Source organism: Hemiscyllium ocellatum, chromosome 44 (assembly GCF_020745735.1).
Source record: "Hemiscyllium ocellatum isolate sHemOce1 chromosome 44, sHemOce1.pat.X.cur, whole genome shotgun sequence".
NCBI classification, from domain to species: domain Eukaryota; kingdom Metazoa; phylum Chordata; class Chondrichthyes; order Orectolobiformes; family Hemiscylliidae; genus Hemiscyllium; species Hemiscyllium ocellatum.
The window spans coordinates 34,046,493-34,060,513 of NC_083444.1; the positions used below are offsets into that span (position 1 = coordinate 34,046,493).

General features: G+C 44.7%; 2 non-coding genes across 2 annotated transcripts; both read left to right on the top strand.

The window, feature by feature from the left end:
- The first annotated feature begins 5,194 nt into the window (after window positions 1-5,194).
- trnam-cau (transfer RNA methionine (anticodon CAU)) lies at window positions 5,195-5,267 on the top strand. The gene has a single exon. It is a non-coding gene; the product is annotated as a tRNA-Met (tRNA).
- Window positions 5,268-12,254: 6,987 nt separating this feature from the next.
- trnav-cac (transfer RNA valine (anticodon CAC)) lies at window positions 12,255-12,327 on the top strand. The gene has a single exon. It is a non-coding gene; the product is annotated as a tRNA-Val (tRNA).
- Window positions 12,328-14,021: the final 1,694 nt, after the last annotated feature.

A 14,021-nucleotide genomic window follows, 5' to 3' on the forward strand; every position in this document is an offset into this window, starting at 1 on the left:
GAACACATCCTATCAGTTTCTGGTGCAATTATTGCAATTTTCTGAGTGCAATAGCCTCCTTCACTTCCTCTGGTAGCTCATTCCATACACGCACACACTTGTGTGTGGGAAATGTGCCTCAGGCCCTTTGTCAATTTCAGATCACTCACCTTAAACCTATGCTCTCGAGTTTCCAACTCACCCCAGCCTGGGTAAAACACGTAAATGCTCAGTTCACAACCCTTCCACAAAATCATTTCGCAGCCGTGACGCTGTCGGGATAATTGTCCCAGCCTATTCCACCGCACTCTACAGTCCAAACATTGACGACATCCTTTTCTATATTTTGTCACCAATTTCACGTCCCTCTTTTTTTGTTAACTTTCTCAAGATGTCAATTACCCTGGACAACAATGAGCTATTGGAAAAAGAAAGGTGAAACGGAAAATGTCTTCAACATTCACTGCTGGATGCCACAGAGCCGCAGCGCGACCGCCTGCGGTTTGTTTCTGTAGTGTAGCGGTCATCACATTCGCCTCATACGCGAAAAGTCCCCAGTTCGAAACTGGGCCGAAACTGTTTTGTTCTTCAAGTGCAGCCTTTTACATGGACTTTCTTGTTTGCTTTCACATCTGCAAAACCTGCCTTCGAAATTGCTCGAACAAATCTGCTCTCTTCGTGAAATTTAATGCAATTCCATTAAATTAGTTTGCAAAGAATTGGAAAGATTTTTCTGCAACCTGGGTCTGATCATATGACATTCTGCTTCAGAGTGCAGTTACCGCGTTCTGAATCTTCCACAAAAAGCAGTACCGCGTTTGCATTCCTTGTGCAGGCGGGCCGGTTCAAAGACAGGGAAGAAGCTGATGCGCTGGTGTCACAGTACACCACTGATTCCTGAACTAGTCTGTCTGTCAAACGTAGCCCAAGTCGTCTCTGAAAGGCCTCATTTGGAAGCTGTCTGTCGTTATTCAAGGTCCGAGAATTGGCAGCAGAGGTGCTGAATCATGGTTTGGATCAGTTCGCACGTTAGTGACTCATTCAATCAGCAACAGCAATGAAAGAAATTACACTCTCAGAGGAACATTTGGACATGTGCTTTCATAACGTCGCTAGTATTAAGGTGCGTCCCGAGATCTAAGCCGTGTTGGAACTGAAACGGAGGAATCGACAGAGAGGCTACAGAATGACATCGCATCCTTTTGGTTTTCTTTAAATCACTGACGAGCAGGAAAATGTAAACGGGGAGAGCGAGTGGGAAAGTGAGGCAGTTGCAGCTCTGGTGAAGTGAAATTCCTTCTTTGTGAGTCACTCAGCAACAAGAGAGGTGAAGGTGACTCAGGCGTGAGAGCTCTTCACATCGAGAACAAAAAGCACTCAAGGGCAGTTAGCACCTCTCCCTGAGTGGGGGTGGGGTGAGCAGTAACTTCTGTTACTGTGTTCAGAAAGTGCCTTTTCGATTGACGTGAACAGAAACTGCATTTCTAATAAGCAGCATGGAGTTTAGCAAAATTTATTGAGTCGCTTCTCGTCGATTCCCACACAGGTTTCCAACTCAGTTGACATCCATGTGGCTCATGTCCAGGTGTGAACATCTCTGCTGTAAATTGCACGGTTAAGGTAAAAGGCAAGGAAAGTGGCATCTCGAACAGACACAGTGACTGAAACTGTGCTGCACGGTATGATTTCCTTCATTTCCATCCTAGAGACATCGGAAGGTAAAGGTAATCTAATTGAGACTGTGATTGATGAAATTCACTTTTTTATGGCCCCTAATTATTATATTCTTTCTTTCTCTCTTTTCAGCATTGTCTGGGAAGTGGTGGTGCACTAAGGCTGCAGTATGTTTGAAAGAATAGTTTGGAATTGCCCTGTTGTTAGTTGTGAGATTATTTTATGCCTCCTGCCCTCGGACTGTCTCACATTTCGCATTCATGCTTCGCTGTGTCTCAACATGCATTAGGTATGCCAGTTTTGTTTGGGTTCCGTGTTAAATGCTTTCTGTTTGCGATTCGCACAATACATAACGAGTTAACAGGGGTTCAGAGGTAACTTGCAGCAGCAAAAATTTTCAACTGAGGATCTGGGAAAGTTTCACGAAGTATGGTCAGTCAAAGCAAAAGAAAGGAAATCGTTCGTTTCTGCAGTGTTTCACAATACTACCTTTCCCGTGAGCAGTCGAACAGACTAATTGACTGTGCCACAGACTGCGTAGGCAAGCTCCGCTAAAAAGTCATTCTTTAAAACCGGTGTAAGCAACACAACGTTATTGGGGTACACCGCGTGGAAACAGATACTTCGGTGTATCTCATCCATGCTCACCGCACAGTCAAAATTAAACACGTCCCATTCCTCAGCATTTGGCCTCAATCCCTCTGAACACATCCTATCAGTTTCTGGTGCAATTATTGCAATTTTCTGAGTGCAATAGCCTCCTTCACTTCCTCTGGTAGCTCATTCCATACACGCACACCCTTGTGTGTGGGAAATGTGCCTCAGGCCCTTTGTCAATTTCAGACCACTCACCTTAAACCTATGCTCTCGAGTTTCCAACTCACCCCAGCTTGGGTAAAACACGTAAATGCTCAGTTTACAACCCTTCCATAAAATCATTTCGCAGCCGTGACGCTGTCGGGATAATTGTCCCAGCCTATTCCACCGCACTCTACAGTCCAAACATTGACGACATCCTTGTCTATATTTTGTCACCAATTTAACGTCCCTTTTTTTTGTTAACTTTCTCAAGATGTCAATTACCCTGGACAACAATGAGCTATTGGAAAAAGAAAGGTGAAACGGAAAATGTCTTCAACATTCACTGCTGGATGCCACAGAGCCGCAGCGGGACCCCCTGCGGCTTGATTCTGTAGTGTATCGGTCATCACATTCGCCTCATACGCGAAAAGTCCCCAGTTCGAAACTGGGCAGAAACTGCTTTGTTCTTCAAGTGCGGCCTTTTACATGGACTTTCTTGTTTGCTTTCACATCTGCAAAACCTGCCTTCGAAATTGCTCGAACAAATCTGCTCTCTTCGTGAAATTTAATGCAATTCCATTAAATTAGTTTGCAAAGAATTGGAAAGATTTTTCTCCAACCTGGGTCTGATCATATGACATTCTGCTTCAGAGTGCAGTTACCGCGTTCTGAATCTTCCACAAAAAGCAGTACCGCGTTTGCATTCCTTGTGCAGGCGGGCCAGTTCAAAGACAGGGAAGAAGCTGATGCGCTGGTGTCAGAGTACACCACTGATTCCTGAACTAGTCTGTCTGTCAAACGTAGCCCAAGTCGTCTCTGAAAGGCCTCATTTGGAAGCTGTCTGTCGTTATTCAAGGTTCGAGAATTGGCAGCAGAGGTGCTGAATCATGGTTTGGATCAGTTCGCACGTTAGTGACTCATTCAATCAGCAACAGCAATGAAAGAAATTACACTCTCAGAGGAACATTTGGACATGTGCTTTCATAACGTCGCTAGTATTAAGGTGCGTCCCGAGATCTAAGCCGTGTTGGAACTGAAACGGAGAAATCGACAGAGAGGCTACAGAATGACATCGCATCCTTTTGGTTTTCTTTAAATCACTGACGAGCAGGAAAATGTAAACGGGGAGAGCGAGTGGGAAAGTGAGGCAGTTGCAGCTCTGGTGAAGTGAAATTCCTTCTTTGTGAGTCACTCAGCAACAAGAGAGGTGAAGGTGACTCAGGCGTGAGAGCTCTTCACATCGAGAACAAAAAGCACTCAAGGGCAGTTAGCACCTCTCCCTGAGTGGGGGTGGGGTGAGCAGTAACTTCTGTTACTGTGTTCAGAAAGTGCCTTTTCGATTGACGTGAACAGAAACTGCATTTCTAATAAGCAGCATGGAGTTTAGCAAAATTTATTGAGTCGCTTCTCGTCGATTCCCACACAGGTTTCCAACTCAGTTGACATCCATGTGGCTCATGTCCAGGTGTGAACATCTCTGCTGTAAATTGCACGGTTAAGGTAAAAGGCAAGGAAAGTGGCATCTCGAACAGACACAGTGACTGAAACTGTGCTGCACGGTATGATTTCCTTCATTTCCATCCTCGAGACATCGGAAGGTAAAGGTAATCTCATTGAGACTGTGATTGATGAAATTCACTTTTTATGGCCCCTAATTATTATATTCTTTCTTTCTCTCTTTTCAGCATTGTCTGGGAAGTGGTGGTGCACTAAGGCTGCAGTATGTTTGAAAGAATAGTTTGGAATTGCCCTGTTGTTAGTTGTGAGATTATTTTATGCCTCCTGCCCTCGGACTGTCTCACATTTCGCATTCATGCTTCGCTGTGTCTCAACATGCATTAGGTATGCCAGTTTTGTTTGGGTTCCGTGTTAAATGCTTTCTGTTTGCGATTCGCACAATACATAACGAGTTAACAGGGGTTCAGAGGTAACTTGCAGCAGCAAAAATTTTCAACTGAGGATCTGGGAAAGTTTCACGAAGTATGGTCAGTCAAAGCAAAAGAAAGGAATTCGTTCGTTTCTGCAGTGTTTCACAATACTACCTTTCCCGTGAGCAGTCGAACAGACTAATTGACTGTGCCACAGACTGCGTAGGCAAGCTCCGCTAAAAAGTCATTCTTTAAAACCGGTGTAAGCAACACAACGTTATTGGGGTACACTGCGTGGCAACAGATACTTCGGTGTATCTCATCCATGCTCACCGCACAGTCAAAATTAAACACGTCCCATTCCTCAGCATTTGGCCTCAATCCCTCTGAACACATCCTATCAGTTTCTGGTGCAATTATTGCAATTTTCTGAGTGCAATAGCCTCCTTCACTTCCTCTGGTAGCTCATTCCATACACGCACACACTTGTGTGTGGGAAATGTGCCTCAGGCCCTTTGTCAATTTCAGATCACTCACCTTAAACCTATGCTCTCGAGTTTCCAACTCACCCCAGCCTGGGTAAAACACGTAAATGCTCAGTTCACAACCCTTCCATAAAATCATTTCGCAGCCGTGACGCTGTCGGGATAATTGTCCCAGCCTATTCCACCGCACTCTACAGTCCAAACATTGACGACATCCTTGTCTATATTTTGTCACCAATTTCACGTCCCTCTTTTTTTGTTAACTTTCTCAAGATGTCAATTACCCTGGACAACAATGAGCTATTGGAAAAAGAAAGGTGAAACGGAAAATGTCTTCAACATTCACTGCTGGATGCCACAGAGCCGCAGCGCGAACACCTGCGGTTTGTTTCTGTAGTGTAGCGGTCATCACATTCGCCTCATACGCGAAAAGTCCCCAGTTCGAAACTGGGCAGAAACTGCTTTGTTCTTCAAGTGCAGCCTTTTACATGGACTTTCTTGTTTGCTTTCACATCTGCAAAACCTGCCTTCGAAATTGCTCGAACAAATCTGCTCTCTTCGTGAAATTTAATGCAGTTCCATTAAATTAGTTTGCAAAGAATTGGAAAGATTTTTCTGCAACCTGGGTCTGATCATATGACATTCTGCTTCAGAGTGCAGTTACCGCGTTCTGAATCTTCCACAAAAAGCAGTACCGCGTTTGCATTCCTTGTGCAGGCGGGCCGGTTCAAAGACAGGGAAGAAGCTGATGCGCTGGTGTCACAGTACACCACTGATTCCTGAACTCGTCTGTCTGTCAAACGTAGCCCAAGTCGTCTCTGAAAGGCCTCATTTGGAAGCTGTCTGTCGTTATTCAAGGTTCGAGAATTGGCAGCAGAGGTGCTGAATCATGGTTTGGATCAGTTCGCACGTTAGTGACTCATTCAATCAGCAACAGCAATGAAAGAAATTACACTCTCAGAGGAACATTTGGACATGTGCTTTCATAACGTCGCTAGTATTAAGGTGCGTCCCGAGATCTAAGCCGTGTTGGAACTGAAACGGAGGAATCGACAGAGAGGCTACAGAATGACATCGCATCCTTTTGGTTTTCTTTAAATCACTGACGAGCAGGAAAATGTAAACGGGGAGAGCGAGTGGGAAAGTGAGGCAGTTGCAGCTCTGGTGAAGTGAAATTCCTTCTTTGTGAGTCACTCAGCAACAAGAGAGGTGAAGGTGACTCAGGCGTGAGAGCTCTTCACATCGAGAACAAAAAGCACTCAAGGGCAGTTAGCACCTCTCCCTGAGTGGGGGTGGGGTGAGCAGTAACTTCTGTTACTGTGTTCAGAAAGTGCCTTTTCGATTGACGTGAACAGAAACTGCATTTCTAATAAGCAGCATGGAGTTTAGCAAAATTTATTGAGTCGCTTCTCGTCGATTCCCACACAGGTTTCCAACTCAGTTGACATCCATGTGGCTCATGTCCAGGTGTGAACATCTCTGCTGTAAATTGCACGGTTAAGGTAAAAGGCAAGGAAAGTGGCATCTCGAACAGACACAGTGACTGAAACTGTGCTGCACGGTATGATTTCCTTCATTTCCATCCTAGAGACATCGGAAGGTAAAGGTAATCTAATTGAGACTGTGATTGATGAAATTCACTTTTTTATGGCCCCTAATTATTATATTCTTTCTTTCTCTCTTTTCAGCATTGTCTGGGAAGTGGTGGTGCACTAAGGCTGCAGTATGTTTGAAAGAATAGTTTGGAATTGCCCTGTTGTTAGTTGTGAGATTATTTTATGCCTCCTGCCCTCGGACTGTCTCACATTTCGCATTCATGCTTCGCTGTGTCTCAACATGCATTAGGTATGCCAGTTTTGTTTGGGTTCCGTGTTAAATGCTTTCTGTTTGCGATTCGCTCAATACATAACGAGTTAACAGGGGTTCAGAGGTAACTTGCAGCAGCAAAAATTTCAACTGAGGATCTGGGAAAGTTTCACGAAGTATGGTCAGTCAAAGCAAAAGAAAGGAATTCGTTCGTTTCTGCAGTGTTTCACAATACTACCTTTCCCGTGAGCAGTCGAACAGACTAATTGACTGTGCCACAGACTGCGTAGGCAAGCTCCGCTAAAAAGTCATTCTTTAAAACCGGTGTAAGAAACACAACGTTATTGGGGTACACCGCGTGGCAACAGATTCTTCGGTGTAACTCATCCATGCTCACCGAACAGTCAAAATTAAACACGTCCCATTCCTCAGCATTTGGCCTCAATCCCTCTGAACACATCCTATCAGTTTCTGGTGCAATTATTGCAATTTTCTGAGTGCAATAGCCTCCTTCACTTCCTCTGGTAGCTCATTCCATACACGCACACACTTGTGTGTGGGAAATGTGCCTCAGGCCCTTTGTCAATTTCAGATCACTCACCTTAAACCTATGCTCTCGAGTTTCCAACTCACCCCAGCCTGGGTAAAACACGTAAATGCTCAGTTCACAACCCTTCCACAAAATCATTTCGCAGCCGTGACGCTGTCGGGATAATTGTCCCAGCCTATTCCACCGCACTCTACAGTCCAAACATTGACGACATCCTTTTCTATATTTTGTCACCAATTTCACGTCACTCTTTTTTTGTTAACTTTCTCAAGATGTCAATTACCCTGGACAACAATGAGCTATTGGAAAAAGAAAGGTGAAACGGAAAATGTCTTCAACATTCACTGCTGGATGCCACAGAGCCGCAGCGCGACCGCCTGCGGTTTGTTTCTGTAGTGTAGCGGTCATCACATTCGCCTCATACGCGAAAAGTCCCCAGTTCGAAAGTGGGCCGAAACTGTTTTGTTCTTCAAGTGCAGCCTTTTACATGGACTTTCTTGTTTGCTTTCACATCTGCAAAACCTGCCTTCGAAATTGCTCGAACAAATCTGCTCTCTTCGTGAAATTTAATGCAATTCCATTAAATTAGTTTGCAAAGAATTGGAAAGATTTTTCTGCAACCTGGGTCTGATCATATGACATTCTGCTTCAGAGTGCAGTTACCGCGTTCTGAATCTTCCACAAAAAGCAGTACCGCGTTTGCATTCCTTGTGCAGGCGGGCCGATTCAAAGACAGGGAAGAAGCTGATGCGCTGGTGTCACAGTACACCACTGATTCCTGAACTAGTCTGTCTGTCAAACGTAGCCCAAGTCGTCTCTGAAAGGCCTCATTTGGAAGCTGTCTGTCGTTATTCAAGGTCCGAGAATTGGCAGCAGAGGTGCTGAATCATGGTTTGGATCAGTTCGCACGTTAGTGACTCATTCAATCAGCAACAGCAATGAAAGAAATTACACTCTCAGAGGAACATTTGGACATGTGCTTTCATAACGTCGCTAGTATTAAGGTGCGTCCCGAGATCTAAGCCGTGTTGGAACTGAAACGGAGGAATCGACAGAGAGGCTACAGAATGACATCGCATCCTTTTGGTTTTCTTTAAATCACTGACGAGCAGGAAAATGTAAACGGGGAGAGCGAGTGGGAAAGTGAGGCAGTTGCAGCTCTGGTGAAGTGAAATTCCTTCTTTGTGAGTCACTCAGCAACAAGAGAGGTGAAGGTGACTCAGGCGTGAGAGCTCTTCACATCGAGAACAAAAAGCACTCAAGGGCAGTTAGCACCTCTCCCTGAGTGGGGGTGGGGTGAGCAGTAACTTCTGTTACTGTGTTCAGAAAGTGCCTTTTCGATTGACGTGAACAGAAACTGCATTTCTAATAAGCAGCATGGAGTTTAGCAAAATTTATTGAGTCGCTTCTCGTCGATTCCCACACAGGTTTCCAACTCAGTTGACATCCATGTGGCTCATGTCCAGGTGTGAACATCTCTGCTGTAAATTGCACGGTTAAGGTAAAAGGCAAGGAAAGTGGCATCTCGAACAGACACAGTGACTGAAACTGTGCTGCACGGTATGATTTCCTTCATTTCCATCCTAGAGACATCGGAAGGTAAAGGTAATCTAATTGAGACTGTGATTGATGAAATTCACTTTTTTATGGCCCCTAATTATTATATTCTTTCTTTCTCTCTTTTCAGCATTGTCTGGGAAGTGGTGGTGCACTAAGGCTGCAGTATGTTTGAAAGAATAGTTTGGAATTGCCCTGTTGTTAGTTGTGAGATTATTTTATGCCTCCTGCCCTCGGACTGTCTCACATTTCGCATTCATGCTTCGCTGTGTCTCAACATGCATTAGGTATGCCAGTTTTGTTTGGGTTCCGTGTTAAATGCTTTCTGTTTGCGATTCGCTCAATACATAACGAGTTAACAGGGGTTCAGAGGTAACTTGCAGCAGCAAAAATTTTCAACTGAGGATCTGGGAAAGTTTCACGAAGTATGGTCAGTCAAAGCAAAAGAAAGGAATTCGTTCGTTTCTGCAGTGTTTCACAATACTACCTTTCCCGTGAGCAGTCGAACAGACTAATTGACTGTGCCACAGACTGCGTAGGCAAGCTCCGCTAAAAAGTCATTCTTTAAAACCGGTGTAAGCAACACAACGTTATTGGGGTACACCGCGTGGCAACAGATTCTTCGGTGTAACTCATCCATGCTCACCGAACAGTCAAAATTAAACACGTCCCATTCCTCAGCATTTGGCCTCAATCCCTCTGAACACATCCTATCAGTTTCTGGTGCAATTATTGCAATTTTCTGAGTGCAATAGCCTCCTTCACTTCCTCTGGTAGCTCATTCCATACACGCACACACTTGTGTGTGGGAAATGTGCCTCAGGCCCTTTGTCAATTTCAGATCACTCACCTTAAACCTATGCTCTCGAGTTTCCAACTCACCCCAGCCTGGGTAAAACACGTAAATGCTCAGTTCACAACCCTTCCACAAAATCATTTCGCAGCCGTGACGCTGTCGGGATAATTGTCCCAGCCTATTCCACCGCACTCTACAGTCCAAACATTGACGACATCCTTTTCTATATTTTGTCACCAATTTCACGTCACTCTTTTTTTGTTAACTTTCTCAAGATGTCAATTACCCTGGACAACAATGAGCTATTGGAAAAAGAAAGGTGAAACGGAAAATGTCTTCAACATTCACTGCTGGATGCCACAGAGCCGCAGCGCGACCGCCTGCGGTTTGTTTCTGTAGTGTAGCGGTCATCACATTCGCCTCATACGCGAAAAGTCCCCAGTTCGAAAGTGGGCCGAAACTGTTTTGTTCTTCAAGTGCAGCCTTTTACATGGACTTTCTTGTTTGCTTTCACATCTGCAAAACCTGCCTTCGAAATTGCTCGAACAAATCTGCTCTCTTCGTGAAATTTAATGCAATTCCATTAAATTAGTTTGCAAAGAATTGGAAAGATTTTTCTGCAACCTGGGTCTGATCATATGACATTCTGCTTCAGAGTGCAGTTACCGCGTTCTGAATCTTCCACAAAAAGCAGTACCGCGTTTGCATTCCTTGTGCAGGCGGGCCGATTCAAAGACAGGGAAGAAGCTGATGCGCTGGTGTCACAGTACACCACTGATTCCTGAACTAGTCTGTCTGTCAAACGTAGCCCAAGTCGTCTCTGAAAGGCCTCATTTGGAAGCTGTCTGTCGTTATTCAAGGTTCGAGAATTGGCAGCAGAGGTGCTGAATCATGGTTTGGATCAGTTCGCACGTTAGTGACTCATTCAATCAGCAACAGCAATGAAAGAAATTACACTCTCAGAGGAACATTTGGACATGTGCTTTCATAACGTCGCTAGTATTAAGGTGCGTCCCGAGATCTAAGCCGTGTTGGAACTGAAACGGAGGAATCGACAGAGAGGCTACAGAATGACATCGCATCCTTTTGGTTTTCTTTAAATCACTGACGAGCAGGAAAATGTAAACGGGGAGAGCGAGTGGGAAAGTGAGGCAGTTGCAGCTCTGGTGAAATTCCTTCTTTGTGAGTCACTCAGCAACAAGAGAGGTGAAGGTGACTCAGGCGTGAGAGCTCTTCACATCGAGAACAAAAAGCACTCAAGGGCAGTTAGCACCTCTCCCGGAGTGGGGGTGGGGTGAGCAGTAACTTCTGTTACTGTGTTCAGAAAGTGCCTTTTCGATTGACGTGAACAGAAACTGCATTTCTAATAAGCAGCATGGAGTTTAGCAAAATTTATTGAGTCGCTTCTCGTCGATTCCCACACAGGTTTCCAACTCAGTTGACATCCATGTGGCTCATGTCCAGGTGTGAACATCTCTGCTGTAAATTGCACGGTTAAGGTAAAAGGCAAGGAAAGTGGCATCTCGAACAGACACAGTGACTGAAACTGTGCTGCACGGTATGATTTCCTTCATTTCCATCCTAGAGACATCGGAAGGTAAAGGTAATCTAATTGAGACTGTGATTGATGAAATTCACTTTTTTATGGCCCCTAATTATTATATTCTTTCTTTCTCTCTTTTCAGCATTGTCTGGGAAGTGGTGGTGCACTAAGGCTGCAGTATGTTTGAAAGAATAGTTTGGAATTGCCCTGTTGTTAGTTGTGAGATTATTTTATGCCTCCTGCCCTCGGACTGTCTCACATTTCGCATTCATGCTTCGCTGTGTCTCAACATGCATTAGGTATGCCAGTTTTGTTTGTGTTCCGTGTAAAATGCTTTCTGTTTGCGATTCGCTCAATACATAACGAGTTAACAGGGGTTCAGAGGTAACTTGCAGCAGCAAAAATCCTCAACTGAGGATCTGGGAAAGTTTCACGAAGTATGGTCAGTCAAAGCAAAAGAAAGGAATTCGTTCGTTTCTGCAGTGTTTCACAATACTACCTTTCCCGTGAGCAGTCGAACAGACTAATTGACTGTGCCACAGACTGCGTAGGCAAGCTCCGCTAAAAAGTCATTCTTTAAAACCGGTGTAAGCAACACAACGTTATTGGGGTACACCGCGTGGAAACAGATACTTCGGTGTATCTCATCCATGCTCACCGCACAGTCAAAATTAAACACGTCCCATTCCTCAGCATTTGGCCTCAATCCCTCTGAACACATCCTATCAGTTTCTGGTGCAATTATTGCAATTTTCTGAGTGCAATAGCCTCCTTCACTTCCTCTGGTAGCTCATTCCATAAACGCACACACTTGTGTGTGGGAAATGTGCCTCAGGCCCTTTGTCAATTTCAGACCACTCACCTTAAACCTATGCTCTCGAGTTTCCAACTCACCCCAGATGGGTAAAACACGTAAATGCTCAGTTCACAAACCTTCCATAAAATCATTTCGCAGCCGTGACGCTGTCGGGATACTTGTCCCAGCCTATTCCACCGCACTCTACAGTCCAAACATTGACGACACCCTTGTCTATATTTTGTCACCAATTTCACGTCCCTTTTTTTTGTTAACTTTCTCAAGATGTCAATTACCCTGGACAACAATGAGCTATTGGAAAATAAAAGGTGAAACGGAAAATGTCTTCAACATTCACTGCTGGATGCCACAGAGCCGCAGCGGGACCGCCTGCGGCTTGTTTCTGTAGTGTAGCGGTCATCACATTCGCCTCACACGCGAAAGATCCCCAGTTCGAAACTGGGCCGAAACTGCTTTGTTCTTCAAGTGCAGCCTTTTACATGGACTTTCTTGTTTGCTTTCACATCTGCAAAACCTGCCTTCGAAATTGCTCGAACAAATCTGCTCTCTTCGTGAAATTTAATGCAATTCCATTAAATTAGTTTGCAAAGAATTGGAAAGATTTTTCTGCAACCTGGGTCTGATCATATGACATTCTGCTTCAGAGTGCAGTTACCGCGTTCTGAATCTTCCACAAAAAGCAGTACCGCGTTTGCATTCCTTGTGCAGGCGGGCCGGTTCAAAGACAGGGAAGAAGCTGATGCGCTGGTGTCACAGTACACCACTGATTCCTGAACTAGTCTGTCTGTCAAACGTAGCCCAAGTCGTCTCTGAAAGGCCTCATTTGGAAGCTGTCTGTCGTTATTCAAGGTCCGAGAATTGGCAGCAGAGGTGCTGAATCATGGTTTGGATCAGTTCGCACGTTAGTGACTCATTCAATCAGCAACAGCAATGAAAGAAATTACACTCTCAGAGGAACATTTGGACATGTGCTTTCATAACGTCGCTAGTATTAAGGTGCGTCCCGAGATCTAAGCCGTGTTGGAACTGAAACGGAGGAATCGACAGAGAGGCTACAGAATGACATCGCATCCTTTTGGTTTTCTTTAAATCACTGACGAGCAGGAAAATGTAAACGGGGAGAGCGAGTGGGAAAGTGAGGCAGTTGCAGCTCTGGTGAAGTGAAATTCCTTCTTTGTGAGTCACTCAGCAACAAGAGAGGTGAAGGTGACTCAGGCGTGAGAGCTCTTCACATCGAGAACAAAAAGCACTCAAGGGCAGTTAGCACCTCTCCCTGAGTGGGGGTGGGGTGAGCAGTAACTTCTGTTACTGTGTTCAGAAAGTGCCTTTTCGATTGACGTGAACAGAAACTGCATTTCTAATAAGCAGCATGGAGTTTAGCAAAATTTATTGAGTCGCTTCTCGTCGATTCCCACACAGGTTTCCAACTCAGTTGACATCCATGTGGCTCATGTCCAGGTGTGAACATCTCTGCTGTAAATTGCACGGTTAAGGTAAAAGGCAAGGAAAGTGGCATCTCGAACAGACACAGTGACTGAAACTGTGCTGCACGGTATGATTTCCTTCATTTCCATCCTAGAGACATCGGAAGGTAAAGGTAATCTAATTGAGACTGTGATTGATGAAATTCACTTTTTTATGGCCCCTAATTATTATATTCTTTCTTTCTCTCTTTTCAGCATTGTCTGGGAAGTGGTGGTGCACTAAGGCTGCAGTATGTTTGAAAGAATAGTTTGGAATTGCCCTGTTGTTAGTTGTGAGATTATTTTATGCCTCCTGCCCTCGGACTGTCTCACATTTCGCATTCATGCTTCGCTGTGTCTCAACATGCATTAGGTATGCCAGTTTTGTTTGGGTTCCGTGTTAAATGCTTTCTGTTTGCGATTCGCTCAATACATAACGAGTTAACAGGGGTTCAGAGGTAACTTGCAGCAGCAAAAATTTTCAACTGAGGATCTGGGAAAGTTTCACGAAGTATGGTCAGTCAAAGCAAAAGAAAGGAATTCGTTCGTTTCTGCAGTGTTTCACAATACTACCTTTCCCGTGAGCAGTCGAACAGACTAATTGACTGTGCCACAGACTGCGTAGGCAAGCTCTGCTAAAAAGTAATTCTTTAAAACCGGTGTAAGCAACACAACGTTATTG